Source organism: Chiloscyllium plagiosum, chromosome 18 (assembly GCF_004010195.1).
Source record: "Chiloscyllium plagiosum isolate BGI_BamShark_2017 chromosome 18, ASM401019v2, whole genome shotgun sequence".
In the NCBI taxonomy this organism is placed as follows: Eukaryota; Metazoa; Chordata; class Chondrichthyes; order Orectolobiformes; family Hemiscylliidae; genus Chiloscyllium; species Chiloscyllium plagiosum.
The window spans coordinates 853,822-860,816 of record NC_057727.1 but is presented as its reverse complement, the minus strand read 5'-3'; the positions used below and the strand labels follow the sequence as shown (position 1 = coordinate 860,816).

Sequence of the window (6,995 nt, the reverse complement as noted above, 5' to 3'; positions counted from 1 at the left end):
GGTGGGGACAGGTCTGTCGCTGTATAACACTGGGGTACAGTACCGGTGGGGACAGGTGTGTCGCTGTATAACACTGGGGTACAGTACTGGTGGGGACAGGTCTGTCACTGTATAACATTGGGGTCTAGTACTGGTGGGGACAGGTCTGTTGCTGTATAACATTGGGGTCTAGTACTGGTGGGGACAGGTCTGTCGCTGTATAACACTGGGGTACAGTACTGGTTGGGACAGGTCTCTTGCTGTACTACACTGGGGTACAGTACTGGTGGGGACAGGTCTGTCGCTGTATTACACTGGGGTACAGTACTGGTCGGGACAGGTCTGTCGCTGTACTACACTGGGGTACAGTACTGGTGGGGACAGGTCTGTCACTGTATAACATTGGGGTATAGTACTGGTGGGGACAGGTCTGTCGCTGTATAACACTGGGGTACAGTACTGGTGGGGACGGGTCTGTTGCTGTATAACACTGGGGTACAGTACTGGTGGGGACAGGTCTGTTGCTGTATAACACTGGGGTACAGTACTGGTGGGGACAGGTCTGTTGCTGTATAACACTGGGGTACAGTACTGGTGGGGACAGGTCTGTCACTGTATAACACTGGGGTACAGTACTGGTGGGGACAGGTCTGTTGCTGTATGACACTGGGGTATAGTACTGGTGGGGACAGGTCAGTGAATGTTTTAATCTGTTTCTAACTTTGCTGTCCTGACTCATGAAGAGGCAATTACCCACTTGATGTGCTTTCTTTGTCTCTGAGTTGGCATGCAGTGAGTGATGAATGAGTGTGGGTAATACTATGCTGTACCATGGAATGTGGTTGATTTTAGAAAAGGGCTTATTAGGCCATCAGTGCATTCCTGGGCTGAACGTGTGTGAGCGGCTCTCCAGCTGGACTCTGTTTTGAAATCGTTCTGAACAGCTGTCAGACATCGTAGCATTTCCTGAACCCTCACTCTGAGGGGCATTGAGAGGGGAGCTGGCAGCTCATTGACCATCTCGAAAATCCAGCTGCTAGTTTCAGCAGCAGGAGATATTTCTGGACCAATTGCTCTCTCTGTTTGTGACTGTAGTATGAGCTGTTGTGGGGGGGTGTTTTTGCAGGGTGTGTGGGGGGATGTGTATAAAGTCAAGTGGGTGCACGTTCCCACCCATTATACAAGAGGTGTAATTAAGTGTCACTTTTACTCGTTACAAGCTCAATTGAACCCAATGATAGCGGAGATGATGACCTCATTGCATTATCATTATTTTATCAATCCTGAAACCCAGGTTCTTCAGACCTGGATTCGAATCCCACGACAGCAGTTGGTGGAATTGGAATTCAGTTAATCAACACTAAGAGTCTCATGATGACCATGAAAGTGTTGCTAATTTTTGGAAAACCCATCTGGCTCACGACAGTCCTTTCGGGAAGGAAATCTACCATCCTCACCCAGTCCAGCTTACAGGTGACTCCAGACTTACAGTAATTGTGCTGACCCTTAACTGCCCTCTGGGCAATTTAGAAGGTGCAATGAATTAAGAACAGATTACTCTGCCCATGCCAAAATATAGCTGGCACAGTCCGGTGTGGGCAGCACGTTTTAAAATGTTTTGAAATTGGCATCAGGAAAGTTGGGGTACCGACCCTTTGTACTGTTCCCTTTCTGCAGTCCCAGAAGGTAGTCCTCCCCTCCTTTCCTCCCTGAGCATTAAACCTACCCAGGCCCCACCCTCTTGCCCCTGCTGAGGGGCTACCCAATACCGAATGCTCTGACCTCCCTGGCTGTTGGGGTTCCCACTGTACCCCTTACCTGTTGTCTTGGCAATGCCCACTTCTGATCTATTGGTCTGTTGGAGCTGCTGGCCAGTTGGTGCAGAGAACCCCTTTACCCACAACCCTCACCGCACCCCCTCTCTCAACTTTCTCTCTCACCACCCCCCCCCTCGCCATGTCCTCACTCCCACAGGTCACCATCTACCCCCACCCCACTCACAGCCATAGAGCGTGTGCCACAACAATTTACAAAGCTCCAAATGGTATTGGAGGAGCACTGTACCAGGGGATAATGATCATGGGTTAGGAAGGTGCTGTTGGGGGAGTCTTGGTGAGTCACTCCAGTATATCTTGTAGGTGGTACACACGGCTGCTCCTTATGGTGTTGGTGGTGGAGGGAGTGCTGAGCAGGAGCTGCTTTGTCCTGGATGGTATTGAGCCGCTCGAGTTTCATTGGTGCTGCACTCATCCAGGGATTGTTTAGCTGAACAGAAAAACTCTCTCCTCCAAAGAAATCTCCCTGGCATTTGTTATGTTCCAAAGCGTGATATTAAATAAACAGTTACTCTTGGTGTCTAAACAAGCCTAACCACTTGAGGTGGAAAAGCTGAAGGAAATCCTGCGCTAACTGTGCTGTCTTTCAGTCATCTCTCTGTCTGTCTCTCTTTCTCCACCTCCCCCAGCCAGTCCCTCTCTCAGTCAGCTGGACACACTCTCCCACTGCCCCTTGCCTGACTGGCTTTCCTAGAAGCCTGATCTCCCTGTGATGTTCCTGTCTGTCCTGGTACAAAAGTCCTGCTCCACTTACCTTCCCAGAGGGACTGGCTGTGAGGCTTGTACAGAAACAGTATGGTTCAACTCTGCATATTCACAGATTGTCTCAGTAAAACTGCAGTGAGCCAGTACAGGTGTTGGACATCAGAGTCAAATTCTGCTCATTACACATTCTTAATCCAAACAGTTTGGTTTCTGCATTGCTAAAAATGAGACAAGAAGCTGAACGTTTTCATCTTGAGTAGCAAGAAATAGACTTAGAACAAAAAGTTAAAAATCACACAACACCAGGTTATAGTCCAACAGGTTTAATTGGAAGCACACTAGCTTTCGGAGCTACGCTCCTTCATCAGGCAAAGGAGCGTTGCTCTGAAAGTGAGTGTGCTTCCAATTAAACCTGTTGGACTATAACCTGGTGTTGTGTGATTTTTAACTTTGTACACCCCAGTCCAACACCGGCACCTCCAAATCAGAACAAAAAGAGACACTATTTCCTGCAGAATGACACAAGCGTGCTGGGGTTGGGCCATAGTTGGCATGGAAATGCAGTTAACTGTCAATCTTCATTCACAGATCAGGCAGTGAGATTCTGATTGGTCAGGGAGTTTTCATAAAAATCTATCAGAGATTGGCTGTCTCCATGACCACTTTTTTTAAATGAGAATGGGTCAATGTTTGTCCAAATTAGTTTTGCCTACACAGACAGGGCCTGAGGATTTATCTAAATGTACAAAACGATCATATTGTGGCCTCAAGTGATTGTCTTTATTTTATTTGAGAATAATGGCGAGGAAGCGGTTGGAAGAACAAGACAATGGGATGGGATGGGATGGAAGGAGTAAGGCAAGTAAAGAATGAGGGACAGGATGGGAAGCATTTGGTGGGGGAGGTAATAAAGGGAAGAGGAGAGAGAGGAAGAGGGGAAAGGTTACATGATAGTACAAGGAGGAATGTGATGCTTCTGGTCTCCTGCACAGTCTTAAGTTGCCAGGTGCATTATACACACATGAAATAGTTCAGAATCTTAGCCAGAAGCTCCCTTCCTGGCTGACCCTCTACTCATGCCCCATCAAACCCTCCCAGCTCAGGAATGGCACATACACCCTGAGCAGTGATCATTGGGATTATTCAACACTCCCAGCCCTTGTGCAGCATGTGGTTGGTTACAGGGTAAAGCCCTATCTACACGTTTAAACTGAAAGTAAATCTTCCTCTCACTGTCCTCATCAAACACTCCCAGGACAGGGGCAGGATGGGATCAGGTACAGAGTAAAACTCCATCTTCACTGTCCCCCATCAAACACTACTCGGATAAGAATGGCACACACTTACTAATGCACCCTGAGCAGTGATCATGGGGACCATGTATCAGGCAGGGGAATTTTATCCCAAGTTCCTTCAGCAGTTCCAGCAGTGGAGAGGAATAGGGAGAGCAGGGGGTGGGGGGGGGGGGGGGGGGCAGCTGCAGGGTTTTATTGGAGAGTCTGGTAGGACCGAGCAGTCAAATTGGTTCTTGTGCTTTGTTGAAACATACATTGAGATGGTGTTGATCCCTGGGGCATGGACATCTGACATTGAGATGGTGTTGATCCCTGGGGCATGGACATCTGATATTGATGGCAGTCAAATTGGTTCTTGTGCTTTGTTGAAACATACATTGAGATGGTGTTGATCCCTGGGGCATGGACATCTGACATTGATGCAGTGCTGAAGCCCCACGTCTGCTCTCAGTACACTCACTGGAACATCGCGCTATTCAGTCCCTGAGTTTCCCCTTGCTGTTCCAAGCTCAACTCTCCACCAACATCATCCAGATTTCTGTGAATGAGCAGCTTTTGTGGAATGGACAGTGATTCACTGAGAAGGATGTCCAACTCAACTCTAGCAGCTGGTAATGCTCTCACTCCCAGGAGTGTCTTTTTCTTTTTCTATTTGTCCTTTGCAATCTAGGTGTCTCTCCTCCTCTCACACTTTCTATGTTGCTGTCTGTCTTTCTTTTGCTGTTGTATTGTCCTCTTCTGTTCCTCTGTTGATAGGATGTGGGTGTCACTGGCTGGGGGCAGCAATTACTGCTGGTCTCTAATCCCCCTGGAGAAGATGCTGGTGAACAGGTTTCTCCCCCTCTCCCACAATTGAACTGTTGCAGTCTGTGTTGAGTCATCATATCTGTTAATAGACTCCAGGCTGTTTGGGAAAATTGAAATCAAAACACGTTATGTCTTCATTTATGGAGACAGTTTATTGACTTCCTCAGTCGTTCTCTTCTTGTCGCCCATCCAATCCTTCCTGTATATAAATTATTTTAGATCAGCCTGACATGTTATGACACACCTCTGGGGCTAGAGGGATTTGAAACTCCAACCTTTTGGCCAGGGATTGAGACCCAACCCCTTAACCACAAGAGCCCTGAAAGGGCACTCAGGAATCAGATGGATTTATATTGCAATGGTTTCATGAGTTAATTACTCTTCATTTTTGAAAATTCAAGTGCTGTCATCTGCCATGATTGGACTGTAAACTGTGTTCCTGGATCATTACCTGGATTACTAATCCAGTGACAATACAGTTGGTTCTGCTATATCGCACATTTCTTCAACGCACTTCTTAGATCATTATTTGTAGAAAGTGAACTTTCCTTGGCTATAATGTGATTCCGGTCCCATTGCTGCTATCACACAACTTTCTTATAACCGGGATCATGTGACTGTACCATTAACTACTGCGTAAAAACAAGGACTGCAGATGCTGGAAACCAGACTCTAGATTAGAGTGGTGCTAGAAAAGCACAGCAGGTCAGGCAGTATCCGAGGAACAGGAAAATCGACTGTGCTTGCCCAAAGTTATCATTGATGGAATTTGGACGAGGTACAACACAAGGGAGTAATCAATGAATAGCAGGACACTAGGAAGCTCAGAGGAACAGAGACATCTCTGAGGGTGGCAAGACAAGTTAATAGGTAGTTAAGGAGGCATATGAGACACTTGTTTTTATCAATGGTGGTATAGATTATAAGAGCAGGGAGGTGATGTTGGTGCTGTACAGGAATTTGGTGAGGCCACACCTGGAGTACTGATCACTGCACTATAGCAAGGATGTGATTTTATGGAAGGGAGTGCAGAGGGATTCACCAGGATGTTACCTGGGGATGGAGCAGTTTAACTATGAACAGTTAAGGGCTTTTGCCCAAAATGTTGATTTTCCTGCTCCTCGGATGCTGCCTGACCTGCTGTGCTTTTCCAGCACCACTCTGATCTAGACTTTGATTTCCAGCATCTGCGGTCCTCACTTTTGCCTAACAATGAAGAGAGGCTGGATAAGCTTGGATTGTTTTCTTTGGAGCAGAGAAGATTAAAGGAGGACCTGATAAAGGGTGAATAGAAAAGTTATTCCCCTTAGTCGAAGGGTCAATAACAAGGGGGTATCATTTTAAAGTGAAAGGCAGGAGGTTTTCAGGGGATTTGAGAAAAGCCTTTTTCATCCAGAGGGTGGTAGGGGTCTGGAATGTGCTGCAGTGTCACTGAGGCAGGAAATCTCCCAACCTTTAAAAAGTACTTGGATGAGCAGCTGAAATGTCAGGACATTCAAGGCTATGGCCCCAGTGCTGGAAAGTGGGTCCAGTGTAGATAAGATTTTTTGTTGGTGTTGACTTGATAGGCTGAAGGGCCTATTCTGTGCGGTATGATTCAAATAATGACACTGCTTTAGTAGAGATAGGGCACTACCACAGCACCACAAACTTCCTCTGCTCCCTATATACTTCTATAATTAATAGCCACCACCTGTATTTTAAAGGTATTTTCTAAGAGATGTTTTTCTGTTCAGGTAAGTTATTACATGCCTTTGGAGCAGGTGGGACTTGAACCTGAGTCAGAGGTAGGGACATTATCACCACACTACAAGAGACCCTCCTGTTTATTTTTAACCATAAATAAAGACATTAACAAATTGAACAATATGATTAATCAAATATTAACAATGCCGACAGTGCTGTTAGGAAAGACGTTCCAGGATTGGACTCTCTGTCTTGCTCTCTCCATTTCTCTTTTACCAGCTTTATCTCATTTTCCTTTTGTCCTTCTTTCTATCTGCATCTCGGTCCCTAATCAAGGGCACTGTGAAGTAACACCCTAATTGCCCGAGAGTAGGTCACTGTGTATTGACAGGGATGGGTCTTGTACATTCTAACCACTGAGATTCTGCCATTACATTGGATGGTAAAAGCAATGACTGCAGATGCTGGAAACCAGATTCTAGATTAGAGTGGTGCTGGAAAAGCACAGCAGTTCAGGCAGCATCTGAGGAGCAGTAAAATTGACGTTTCGGGCAAAAGCCCTTCATCAGGAATAAAGGCAGCGTGCCTGAAGGGTGGGGAGATAAATGAGAGGAGGGTGGGGATGGGGAGAAAGTAGCATAGAGTACAATAGGTGAGTGGGGGAGGGGATGAAGGTGATATGTCAGGG

At 46.5% G+C, this 6,995-nt stretch overlaps 1 protein-coding gene across 1 annotated transcript in view; it reads left to right on the top strand.

The window, feature by feature from the left end:
* Positions 1 to 6,995, top strand: part of lamb2 (laminin, beta 2 (laminin S)) — a 167,856-nt gene that overhangs the window by 5,629 nt on the left and 155,232 nt on the right. The window lies entirely within an intron of this gene.